General features: G+C 31.6%; 1 pseudogene; it reads left to right on the top strand.

Moving 5' to 3' along the window:
- The first annotated feature begins 12,997 nt into the window (after positions 1 to 12,997).
- LOC148942493 (la protein homolog) lies at positions 12,998 to 14,062 on the top strand (annotated as a pseudogene).
- Positions 14,063 to 14,317: the final 255 nt, after the last annotated feature.

Raw genomic sequence — 14,317 nt, forward strand, 5'->3', positions numbered from 1 at the left:
GTTTATCCTTCCACTGCGTAAAAAATACTGATATAATGCATACAATAAACTAGGTAGTGTCGATAACCTGCCATAGAGTACCAGTGGGAAAGCCGCGTCGTGTCTATGAACTAGCACAGAGTACGATTGGTAGAGCCGTAAGCATATTTCATGCCATTTTAAGATATGTAAAAAAAATACTGTAAAATGGGTTTAGGAATGACATTAAGAAAAGAACTTGTTGTGAAATGTCCTTAGAACAGTATTGCTTGGTGTTGGAGCATTCAAAAAAGGCAGTATAGTAAAGTTGTGAATGAAAAGGATGGGTACTTCAACTTGTAAAATGGGTTTATGAATGACATTAAGAAAAGAAATTGTTCTGAAATGCCTTTTGAAAAGTTTTGATTGTTTTTTGTGCATTCAAAAATGCTGTAAAGTAGATTTGTGGTTGAAAAGGATGGGTACTTCAACTTGTAAAATGGGTTAAGGAAGGACATTAAGGAAAGAACTTGTTATGAAATGCCCTTTGAAAAGTATTGCTTGGTGTTGGAGCATTCAAAAAAGGCAGTATAGTAAAGTTGTGTGTGAAAAGGATGGGTACTTCAATTTGTAAAATGGGTTTAGGAAGGACATTAAGAAAAGAACTTGTTGTGAAATGCCCTTAGAAAAGTATTGCTTTGGTGTTGGAGCATTCAAAAAATGTAAAGTAAAGTTGTGGGTGAAAAGGATGGCTACTTCAAGTTGGAAAATGGGTTTAGGAAGGACATTAAGAAAAGAAATTGTTCTGAAATGTCCTTTGAAAAGTATTGCTTGGTGTTGGAGCATTCAAAAAAGCTGTAAAGTAAAGTTTTGGATGAAAAGGATGGGTACTTCAACTTGTAAAAGGGTTTAGGAAGGACATTAAGAAAAGATCTTGTTGTAAAATGCCTTTTGAAAGGTATTGCTTGGTGATGAGGCATTCAAAAAAGCTGTAAAGTAAAGTTGTGGGTGAAAAGGATGGGTACTTCACTTGTAAAAAGGTTTTAGGAAGGACATTAAGAAAAGAACTTGTGCTGAAATGTCTTTTGAAAAGTATTGCTTGGTGTTGGGGCATTCAAAAAAGCTGTAAAGTAAAGATTTGGATGAAAAGGATGGGTACTTCAACTTGTAAAAAGGGTTTAGGAAGGACATTAACAAATGAACGTGTTGTGAAATGCCTTTTGAAAGGTATTGCTTGGTGATGAGGCATTCAAAAAAGGCAGTATAGTAAAGTTGTGGGTGAAAAGGACGGGTACTTCAATTTGTAAAATGGGTTTAGGAAGGACATTAAGAAAAGAACTTGTTCTGAAATGCCTTTTGAAAAGTATTGCTTGGTGTTGGGGCATTCAAAAGCTGTAAAGTAAAGTTTTGGATGAAAAGGATGGATGCTTCAACTTGTAAAAAGGGTTTAGGAAGGACATTAAGAAAAGAACTTGTTGTGAAATGCCTTTTGAAAGGTATTGCTTCGTGATGAGGCATTCAAAAAAGCTGTAAAGTAAACTTTTGGATGAAAAGGATGGGTACTTCAATTGGTAAAATGGGTTTAGGAAGGATATTAAGAAAAGAACTTGTTCTGAAATGCCTTTTGAAAAGTATTGCTTGGTGTTGGGGCATTCAAAAGCTGTAAAATAAAGTTGTGGTGAAAAGGATGGATGCTTCAACTTGTAAAATGGGTTTAGGAAGGACATTATGAAAAGAACTTGTTGTGAAATACCTTTTGAAAAGTATTGCTTGGTGTTGGAGCATTCAAAAAGCTGTAAAGTAAAGTTGTGGATGAAAAGGATGGATACTTCAACTTGTAAAATGGGGTTTAGGAAGGACATTAAGAAAAGAACTTGTTGTGAAATGCCCATTCTATGAAAAATTGAGCCTGCTAGTAGTAGCTTTATCTCTAAAATTCTTTTTCTTACATCTCTGACCTTTTTAATTGATATTCTGAACGTTTGACGTTCTAGCATATCCTAAAAATAATGAACACTTAACAAAATAATGCATAAGGTATTTTTAATGAAATAACGACATGTAGAATATTAATATAAAAATATGTTAAATACATTATTATACATTATTAGTACACTTGCGCTTCAATTTCCGTCAATTCATCTTTATATTAATTGATGATATTTTCTGCTAATGTTCTTTTTATTCTGCCTGCGATTTCACTGTCTATTGTCACATTGTTTTTACATAGATAACAGTTTTGGCACATTGACAAGATATGATTAATGATATTATTGCAGGGGTATGCCTGTCTTCTTCTTGTTCTCTTTAAAATGCTAATACTGGAAAGCTAATGATAGGATGTATCAACAGGTAGCATGTTACCGGAAGCACTAGCAAGGAGTTGTCCCCGATCATCGACAATTATTTTTAAGTTTGCATTCTCTTTGAGCACTGATTTCTCTGGTAATGTTACTCTCGCATATCCACCGTTTACACGATTGAAATTCTTGGGTACTCCAAAGAAATCTAACTTCTCGCTGTCATGACAACGCATGCATACGTTTCCAATAGTGTTACCACTTGCACTCGTTTCATAGTTCAGGTATTTCTCCTTGTCAGCATTCAACACGACGATGATTTTATTATGTGCACATACTTTCGTCGAATAATTCATCTTCACTTTTTTACAGATATGAATTGTGTGTTTATCCTTCCACTGTGTAAAAAATACTGATTTAATGCATGCAATAAACTAGGTAGTGTCGATAACCTGTCATAGAGTACCAGTGGGAAAGCCGCGTCGTGTCTATGAACAAGCACAGAGTATGATTGGTAGAGTCGTAAGCATATTTCATGTCATTTTAAGATACGTAAAAAAGTTAAAAAAAATACCATGTTAAAAAAATTCAAAAATTATTTAAAAAAAATGGGGATGGGTTCCGGGGGTCTTTGGGGGCTCGAGGGGCATTAGGGGGACGGGGGGCCCTTGGGGTTGGGGTAGAGGACCTCACAACACTGTTCAAATGGAACTTGTGTATTATAATGACCACAGAGTTTCACCCTCAAATCCTCTTCTAAAATATCTTCAAAAATCATCTTTTAAAATGTCTCTAACTGTTTCGCCGAAATAATTCCATGAAATGTCTAAAACGGTTTCACCCAAATAACCCCTAAACGTGATTTCAGCGTATTCCTTTGTTATTGGCATCTCTGCGCTGTCACATTTCAAATTACTAAGAAACCTGATTCCCGCGCTAAAACAATTCATCTCTAAGATGTTTCTTTGAGAATTGTTTCCATGGCGTTTGGTTATTAATATCTTTGGAGTTCGACCAGTAGAATTGTTTCCAGGGCAAGGAACATTAGTGACTTGGATCTATTCCTGGAGAAATGTTGACAGTACTTGTCAGACATTATTAAACTTTGCCCTGAAACAATTTGATTAATGACTGACAGCACAGGTGTTCCAAATTCCCATTCGCTTTAATTAACCACGTGTTCTCCCTAATGACTCTATGCACATGGCCAAAACAAGAACAACAGCAAATAAATCGACCTTGGAAATTTAGGTCATTGACCCCATTAACCACGTGTTCTCCCTAATGACTCTATGCCCAAATATGGACTCCCGCTTGTAGTCAATAATGCCTTTCTACTGCTCTATTGCCTTATTTTTGTGGCTTATTTTTGAAAACCAATCATTTTTTTTATCGGCTAAACTAATGCTGAGAACCAAATCTAGATAGACAAGGAAATATAATTTCGGGAGAGACATATATCTCCGCCTTTCTGACCAGTTCTTTTGTGGGAAACAAATTAAAAAGAATGAAAATCTTTTTGAATGCATTTTCATTACGAATTTACGACTCGGACGTGAGTTTTGGAGGGGGGTTACCCTCTGATACATCTCTGCCTTTGACCTCTTTTAGAGCATGTTACTTATCAAAAGTTTACTTCAAAAGTGTTTCTAATCAAAAGTTTACTTTTGATAAGTAACATTAAACCTGATAAATTGTATTGATTAAGAATCAGCATAACAAGCCAATTCTTTGTCGTATTAATTGTTATAAAAATTTCTTTCTTTACAGTTTCAGTTGCTAGTGGGCTGACTTGTTTTTTACAATTGAACTATTATCATGAACTGTTCGATTTTTCGGTACTGTTGCGCTTAATGGTACACACCGATATAGACTCTATAGAAAAGTAGCACGGAGATTCGCAAAACGGGTAATTGCTATGTAAATTGATCGCAAAGCAGTGTGGTTTCTAATTGAATTTACAATATTTAAACTGTTGTTTTTTGGGGTTTAGAGGGGGAAAAGGTACCTAGGTTAGGTTAGGTTACGTATTTAATATATGCCATGCTTTACCCCCCACCCCCACCCTCTAATGTGCAAATATATAGCCTAAATTTGTGTCATAAGCCATTATAACCGGGTATCTGTCTCTCCCGTTTGACTAGTTTCCTTAATAGAGTCTATAGCGGTGTGTACCATTAAGCGCAACAGTACCGATTTTTCTATATAGAAAACTAGATATTACTGATAATTAGACGGATTGCTTCAACAATTACCAATAAACGTCCTAAACTTTCGTTTGAAACATTAAGCTTTTAATTATTGTGGTTTCAATGATGAAGGAAACAATATAAAATTTGGAAAACAACAATAATAAAATTCTAAAAACAAATGCATATAAACAAATTTTAGAACACTTTTTAATTTTTTGTGGCCGCCTATCCCCCACCCCCCGAATAAAAACTCTTGCTATGACTCTGGTCACAGGTTTTTAACGAATTTCATAGGTTTTTTGGCTACTTTTTTGACATTTTTTAGAAATTCGCTGTAACAGCACTGGCTGTGCCAACTTTTTGTGCCAACAACAAGTTGTGGACCAACTTTTTGGTCCATAAATGTGTCCCCGATGCATCCAAAATGTGGAATTTTTAGCTAAAATGTGTCCATTTTTAAATCTCAAAAACTAAAGTTTTTTTTTACCAGTTGTACTACTGGGCAAAAGACGCTTTGTAGACAAGCCTCTTTCAAAGCGGCCAGTTAACATCAAATGTATTGAAAACGAAAAAATCCACTGTAAAACATTCATAGAGAATGACTAAGTTTGAAAGCACGAAACTAATATAAAAATGTAAATCCCTTTCTTTGGAAAAATCTTGTACCTACGACACCCCTGGGAAAACCTGGATGCCATAAAAAAAAAGAAAAAAAAGAGGAAAACCATTACTTTGGTGAAACATGACATTTTTTTAACCAAAATATATATTCAGTTGTGGAATGTTTTGTTTAGGTCATAAATTTACAAAATGTGTCCCTTTTTTGCCCTTTTATGTCGAAAATTCCTAAAACGTATCTCTTTTTTGCCCTGACGTTAAGTTCACCCTTTGTTTTTGATACACTTGATAGTTTTGGTAGCAACGCTTCACACAGTTACCAAGGGAACCGTGGTCACACTAGCCATGGAATTTGGTTGTGCAAATACCATCTTGTTTAACTCGATCCCGCTTCACAATGCCACTGGGTTTCACGCCTAAGAAAGTGTGCTATTATCCAAAATTAACCTTCTTGTTATAAACTTTGATTTGTTCATATTTTTTGAACGGATTTTTATAGGTTCGGATTTGTTCATATTTTTTGTTCTTGTCGGATTTTTAATGGATTATCCTATACTCTGCCTTATAAAATCATGGGCTAAAAGAAGATTCAATGGCCTAAAAATCCATGCCACCCCCACTTCCCAGCCTAAAAATTAGAAAATTACTACAATTTTTTCCGTGTTTTTTTTCTCTATAGTTCACCTGTCTTCGCATTTTTTTTTCGAACTTTCCTTACTCTCTCCAAAATATTGTGCCATCCCCTCCCGGGAGAATTTCTTTTGTGTTTGTCACCTTCAAAGGATACTTATTTCATAATATTAATCAGAAAGATATTTTGAAGGGTGAATTTGAAGTCAATACCATTGCCCACAAGCCGTCGTAGTTTCAATTTTTAAGAGGCAAGCTCCATTTACTCCCAGCAATTGCCCGGGTGATCTCCAATTCAAGCTTTCTTATTTTTTGGCATGCTTTTGGAATGGTTCCCGATATTCTATCTTTTCCTTTTTTTGCCAGTTTCTTGTTTTTTCCCCTCATTTCGTCAAGCAGGATGTAGTTTCCATGTTGACTATTACTGGGAATCCCTACGGATGTCATTCATGTTAGTCGTGTTATTAAGATTGCAAGATCTTTGAAAAAGAAAGTTCCAGGGATTTCCGAAACTAGAAAGTGATTCCCAAAGAGCTTTATATAATATCGACTAACTTCGATTGTTTTGGTGTTTTTATATAAACTAGAAAGTTTTACTAGATTTTTTTCGGTTGGTACGATCAAGGGCCGCTATTTACTTACAGTATATTTTGAGGAATTGTTTGACCCATGGCATTCTTTGATGTAAGAGAGTTATCATTATAGACCAGGAGACCAACTTTGATTTCATGGGTAGCCATGTTGTCTTGTTACTAAGAGTGCAAGATCTTTGATAAAGAAAAATCCAGGGATTTCTGAAACTAGTAAAGTGATTCCCAAAGAGCTTTATATACTATCGAGTAACTTAGACTATTTTGTTGTTTTTATATAAACTAGAAAGTATTACTAGATTTTTTCGGTTGACACGTTCTAGGGCCGCTTTTTACTTACGGTTTATTCTGAGGAATTGTTTGACCAAGGGCTGTCTTTGATGTAAGGGAGTTATTATTATAAACTTGGAGACCAACTCGAATTTTATCGGTAGCATTGTTGTTACTAAAAGTGCAAGATCTTTGAAAAAGATAGTTCCAGGGATTTCTGAAATTAGAAAAGTGATTCCCAAAGAGCTTTATATAACATCGAATAACTTAGATTATTTTGATGTTTTTATATAAACTAGAAATTATTCATATATTATTTCGGTTACTATTTACTTACAGTTTATTTTAAGGAATTGTTAGACAAGGGCTTTCTTTTATGTAAAGAAGTTATTATTATAGACTTGGAGACGAAATCGAATTTCATCGCTAATATTAATATCACTGAAAAGGATCATAATCTTGGGGTATCAAATTTAGACATTAATCAAATGTCTAAGCTTATCTGACACTGGCCATATTATTCCGTATTATAACTATTTTCATTTGATTATAAAATGCTTTAGGGTTAGTGGACTATTCAAAACATTCGACAATTAAAAAAAAAAAATTATACACTAGCAATTCACAAAATGGTAAAGGCAGACAAGAATTTACTTAGATTTCTTTCATATTTAATATTTTATATTTTATTAAGTCTTAGTAAAACCATAATAATTTATAAGTCTTCAATGATTTTTTTCTGTGAAAATACAAAAAGAAGTTGTTTTTCACAATCTGAAGGTGGCACTTTTACTCTTCCCCTCCTCAGTTTTCTGAGAGGGATTCTCGCAAAATAAAAGCTCTAATTTGATGTTTGGGACTAATATAAAGTAAAATCAAAAATAAAATACACAAACAAAATACAAATAACGTTTTTATATAGGCTGTTATAATAAACATTGTGGCTTTGCTGGGTAGCACTAACTGGCAGGGCTGCCAACTGCTGACGTCCAAAAAGAGTGATATTTGCACAAAAAGAATGCGAGTAAAAAACATTGCATGCGCACGGTTGCCGCTGCTTGCGCATCAACTTTGAGGTGCAAAATAGTGCATTAAAGCGAAAAGTGTGCAAGTTGGTAGACCTATTCCTCGGGTTAATTACACCTCTGACGAAGCTGCCAACTACTGACTTTCAAACTGAATGAAAACTAACACCCAAAATGAGTGATTTTCACTCTTTCGCATCCCCTTTGAGATAAATTAAATAAAAAAAACAAGTTTTTTAAACTGAAAGTAAGGAGCGACATTAAACTTATATATATAAATATATATATATATATATATATATATATATATATATATATATATATATATATATATATATATATATATATATATATATATATATATAAGGGTTGCCAACTTGCATACTTTTCGAGTGAAATGCCCTCTTTTTCAAACAGTTCGTGGTAACGAACTGTAAGTAAGGAGCGACCCGGCTCAATGGTAACCGAAACTCTACTGGGTCGATTACCACTGGGTCGATATGGTCACCCCTGGGAAAAAAAAACGAAAAAAAAAACAAATAAACAGGCATCCGTGATAGTTCTTCTTGCAAAAAATGCAAAATTCCACGTTTTTGTAGATAAGAGCTTGAAAACTCCACAGTAGGGTTCTCTGATACGCTGAATATCATGGTGTCACTTTGATTAGGGTTCTATAGGTGTTCGGGTGTCTTTCCCCCTTTTTTTGAAAATCAACAAAATTTTCTCAGGCGCGTAACTTTTGATGGGTAGCACTAAACTTATATATATAAGTTTATCAAAAAGTTGCTACCCATCAAAAGCGTAACTTTTGATGGGTAGCACAAATATATATATATATATATATATATATATATATATATATATATATATATATATATATATATATATATATATATATATATATATATATATATATATATATATATATATATATATATATATATATATATATATATATATAAACTAAAACCTGTTCATTTTGTCATAAATTTTATAGGCCACTTAACTATAGTATAGGCTAGTACAGTTATATTTAAGGTCAATATATTAAAATTTTCCATTAAAAGACGATCATTGGAATAAAAATCCATTACATACGTTTGATTTAGTTAGTTACTTGATTATTTGAGGCTAGTCTCTTACTATTTTAAAGAAAAAAAAGCACTATGATTTTTCCTGTTTCTAATCAATTAGAAATAGATCAGCCTTTAAAATGAGTTAGGTAGTGCTTTGAGTCGCTTGAAAACTTATATAATACTGAAAACTGATATATTATCATATAATGATAAAATAGCTTTATATATGCCCTAAATTAAAACGATTCAATTGAAAAATGTCAAAGATTGTCATTAGAATACGTTTATTAAAATCTATTTATCCGTAAATACACAGATTTGTGGAAAAATCAAATCAAAAAATACCTTACTACAACACAACGGATGAAAGTATGAATGGAGGTTTGCGGGTTCAAATCCGTCCGTAGTAATGGATCAATATAGAATAGATAAAAGTTTACAGAGTAAGAGCCTTAATGCATTACCATTATTACTTAATGAGGCAGTTGTAGGGTTCCTTGCAAAATAGTGCCCAAATCCATATTTGTCTCTAGTAATAAATTTGTTCTGAAAATTAGACTCAAGAATTGGGTCTATAGCTTCAAGGCTTTTTGTTCCATGGAAGGCCATAATGGATCTTGCATTTGAACTTGAACGCCCATATCTATCACGGAATCCCAATTCCTTTTCACGGAATAAACCTTTCTTTTGACGCTTCCATATTCTTCTAACTTATTAGAACTGTGAAGCAGAAATTGCTCTTCTGCCATTTAAAACTCTAGTTTTCCTTTGAAAATCTCTATTTTATTGTTAACGTTTGCCATTTTGATGTAGATTCTGCATGGGGAATCGCTTCTAATGTATCGAAAACCACGTCATTTTTGTTGGCTGACCATGACGTCATACTGACATAATATCATTTCATAATGACGTGATTTCATACTCACGACAATACTGCCATGATTTATGCAAAAGCAGACTTATTCTCAATTCTTCTGTTACAGTGATTGAGTTCTTTCAAAGTAATCCCAAGTCGCTGTTGCAGATGCTCAATTTCAGCAATGATTGCTTCCTTAGTAACTGTGAAATCACTTGTATTCTCAGGGTCGTTAACGCTTCCTTCGTTCTCCTTTTCCTCTATTCATAAATGGCCTTCCCCTCCCATTCTTAATGTATTAGCCTTGTACTGCCTCTGCTATACCCTGACCACCCTTAACCTCTAGTCTTTTTGTTGCTAATAGAGCCTCTGTTCATCCGATCTCCTTTTTCGGCTATTAAAATATGGCCTTGCTCTGTCAATTTTAAAATCTATCCTTTCGCTGTTTCTGCTTAACCTTGACCATTTTCACTACTAAAAGTATGGCCTTCCTCTATTAATGTTAAAATCTAGCATTTCGCTGCCTCTGTCAAACCCTGAACATCCTTGGCCTCTAGTTTCTTTGTCACTAATCTTGCCTCCGTTTAACCGCTGTCTGTTTTAGCTTGCTAGCTACCGCTGCAACCCGGATAAGACAAAGGCATGTGAAACTTCCCCCGGACTCACTTAGAAGATTTGACTTTAAAAAAAATCGCATATTAATGCTATAATAGTAAGCGGTGCATAAAACTAAGATGAATGGGAACTCCACTGGGCTCAGTAAAAGGTGACTTATTACACTGGCAAATCCAATTAAAATCTTATCAGAATTTAAGGCTGCGTTTGCTAAGCAAATATTAAGATATAAAAAGTTGCTAGTGAATATTTTCTAAGTAGAAAGGGCAAAGGTTGTTCAAGAAGAAGAAGACGGCTTTTAAGCATGATGAAGTTGCTAAGAGAAATTTAATCGCATTAAAGATGAAAAGCTTCGTTTATATTTGCCCCTTACAATTTTAAGGATGTTTAAAACTTCCTATGCCATGGAGAAAAATTTACCAAAAATAAAACTCGATCATATCGAACAAGAAAAAGTTTTCGATATGGGATATTCACAGGTTTGTTCGCAGGAGATCATGAATATAAAGCAAAAAAATATTAAAAAACAGGCAAAACTAAAGAAATATATATGTTTAACTATTTCTTCAGAAATACCAAACTTTCCAAAAGTCAAAATTTTTTAGAAATAAAGGTCATTCTATGACCATAGATCCAATGATCGTCTTTTAATGTATATTATATTAAAAATTTCAGTTAGTATAGGCTGGAGCTCATTCTTTATTATAAAAACTTGATAAAGCTCATAGAATTCAAATCAGCATAGAAACCCATTTTTTATTTATCTATTGGTATCAAAATTCCATTTTTTAGAGTTTCGGTTACTACTGAGCCGGGTCGCCTCTTACTTACAGTTCGTTACCAAGAACTGTTTTATTCCTTATAACACTTCAGTTACTATATATATACGTATATATATATATATATATATATATATATATATATATATATATATATATATATATATATATATATATATATATATATATATATATATATATATATATATATATATATATATATATATATATATATATATATATATATATATATATTTATTTATATATATATATATATATATATATATATATATATATATATATATATATATATATATATATGTGCATATAATTTATATATATATAACCTAAAACCTGTTCATTTGTCGGCTAAATATTTGCTAGACGTAAAATATATATATATATATATATATATATATATATATATATATATATATATATATATATATATATATATATATATATATATATATATATATATATATATATATATATATATATATATATATATATATATATATATATATATATATATATATATATATATATATATATATATATATATATATATATATATATATATATATATATATATATATATATATATATATATATATATATATAGTATATATATATATATATATATATATATATATATATATATATATATATATATATATATATATATATATATATATATATATATATATATATATATATATATATATATATATATATATATATATATATATATATATATATAAATATATGTATATATATACTATATATATATATATATATATATATATATATATATATATATATATATATATATATATATATATATATATATATATATATATATATATATATATATATATATATATATATATATATATATATATATATATATATATATATATATATATATATATATATATATATATATATATATATATATATATATATATATATATATATATATATATATATATATATATATATATATATATATATATATATATATATATATATATATATATGGTGTCTTGCAAAATAATAGAAGATGGTAAATGAATCCAAACAGCTAATGCAAAACGCATACAGCTAAAGCAACCTAGTAAAGGACAACACGGCCTGTAGTAAACAAAAATTGCCTTAAATCCATAAAATGGTGTCAGATGGAAACAAAAAGTGCATATTTGGAGTTGCCTTGGCCGAAAACCCTATATAGGTAACTTACAGTCCCTTGCCATTATAAAAAAAAAACAAAAAAAAAAAATATATATATATATTGGTTTGAATAACGGAAAATCGCACTTTTTACATGAGAGACATCTTTTTTTCATTTTTCCTTCGCCGCTAGTTGTGCGCTGAAACTAGCTCATAAAAGAAAAAAAAATGCTACATCTACTCGCTTTTCTAATTAACAAAAGACAATATTTTTTTTACAATAAACAGTATTTTTTTTAAATACAAGGTGACTACAACCGCTATATTAAAGATCATGTATGGTTTCATTCTCATCAATCAACGTTAAGGTCAGCAACACTTCAAAAGGCTTAGAGAACCAATCTACTAGATAGTTCATCGTTAAAGAAATATCAATGACACCGTATCTTACAGAAATCATCACTAAACATGACATTAGCAATTTTCATGAAATTTATATCTTATAAAAAATCAAAACATTAACTTATATAAATAAAGCCTTAAGATAAATTTCTTTACGAAAACATAACTCGTATAAGGTTTATAGGCTATTCTCCTGGGAGATGATCGTTTAGACAAATGTCATCATACACTTAAGGGGTAATGGACGCCTATTTAATTTCAACACAGATTTTATTTCTTACACTATAACGTCATGCACCTACGCTTTCTGAGTTTAAAAATTTTCATTTTAGCTTTCCTTCACCTTTATACTTGGCAATAGCAAAAATATCTTATATTCAAGCTTTCAAGAAATGTAACATAAAAATAATATTTAGACATGAGTAAGAAAGTTTTAATAAGAATTTAAAAAGAAACACAACAGTAACTAATTGCTTGTTTGACTTTAGTTTAGACCAAATTCAGCAGAAAAAAATGAAAGATAAGATCATTAGACAAGTAGAGTTCAACTTTGGTGACTCCAACATAGTGAGTGAAAAATTTCTTTTAGAAGAGATTCAGAAAAATGATGAAGGATGGGTTCATGTGGAAACTTTGTTGAAATTCAAACGACTGGTGTCTCTGTCGGATTCTCCGTTAGTAGTGGCTGAAGCATTGAGGAAGTCTGAATCTGGTTTGATTCAAGTTTCTGAGGATAGCCTGAAAATCAAACGAGTAAAGCCTATTCCAGAAATTACAGATGAGATTAAGAGAGACATTTCTTTGAGAACAGTCTACTGTAAAGGCATCGATAAATCTGCAACGTTGGATGAACTTTTGGAGTTTTTTAAAAATTTTGGGGATGTTGAAAAAATCACATTGAGGTAATATGGGTCGAAAAAAGAGCCACACTTAAAAGGTACTGCATTAGTTGAATTTAAGACCAGAGAGGATGCTGAAACTTTTCTGAAACAGAAGAATGTTAAGTATGATGATGTTTCTTTGTTCAGACAGTGGTATGATGATTGGTCAGCTGAAAAGGGCAAATTGTTTAGTCAAAAGGAAGCAATGAAGAAAGAGAAGTATGACAGGAAGGAGAAAGAAAAGGAGAACCTGATGAATAAATTGACAGAAGGAATTGAACATGATTCAATTATACATATAACAGATCTTGATAAGAGTGTTAGATGGGAATATATTAAAGATAAATTCAAAACTCTTGTTGATCCTACTGAAATTAAGTTTGTAGACACTATTGAGAAGGATGGTAAAGTTGATGGTTATGTCCGTTTGACTAATGCTGAAAAAGCCAAAGTGGTTAAAGAAAAAATTGGTGATATTATCGAAATTGATTTTTGTGAGGGTAAACTGAATATCTTACAAGGTGATGCTGAGAAAGAATACTTAGAGACCGTTATTGAGAGAACACTGAAAGCAAAATCGAAAAAAAGGGAAAAGCCTGGTGGAAAGAGGTCTTTTTTAGGAATAGAACTAAGGGTAGGAACACCATCCAAAAGGCAGAAATTACCTACCTATTCAAAACTAACTGCTTTCCTTTAAAATAATCTAACACTGTTACTAGGAGGTTTTTAAGGCTTTCCTTAGCGTTAGCTAGTAGGGCCGTCATCTGCGAACAGTAATACAACCAGATGTCAGCTTGAAGTACAGATTTTTACGGCGGGGGGGGGGGTTGAGCACTAAATATCCTATATAGTTTAATTTGTATGGCAATTTACAATGTCCTAGTGTTTAATGAAGGACTACAATCATATGCTTACCTGCACAGAAAATGGATGCTTTTTTAGAGGCGATAAA

Source organism: Artemia sp. Qi Xiang Cuo, chromosome 16 (assembly GCF_049724085.1).
Source record: "Artemia sp. Qi Xiang Cuo chromosome 16, ASM4972408v1, whole genome shotgun sequence".
NCBI lineage: Eukaryota > Metazoa > Arthropoda > Branchiopoda > Anostraca > Artemiidae > Artemia > Artemia sp. Qi Xiang Cuo.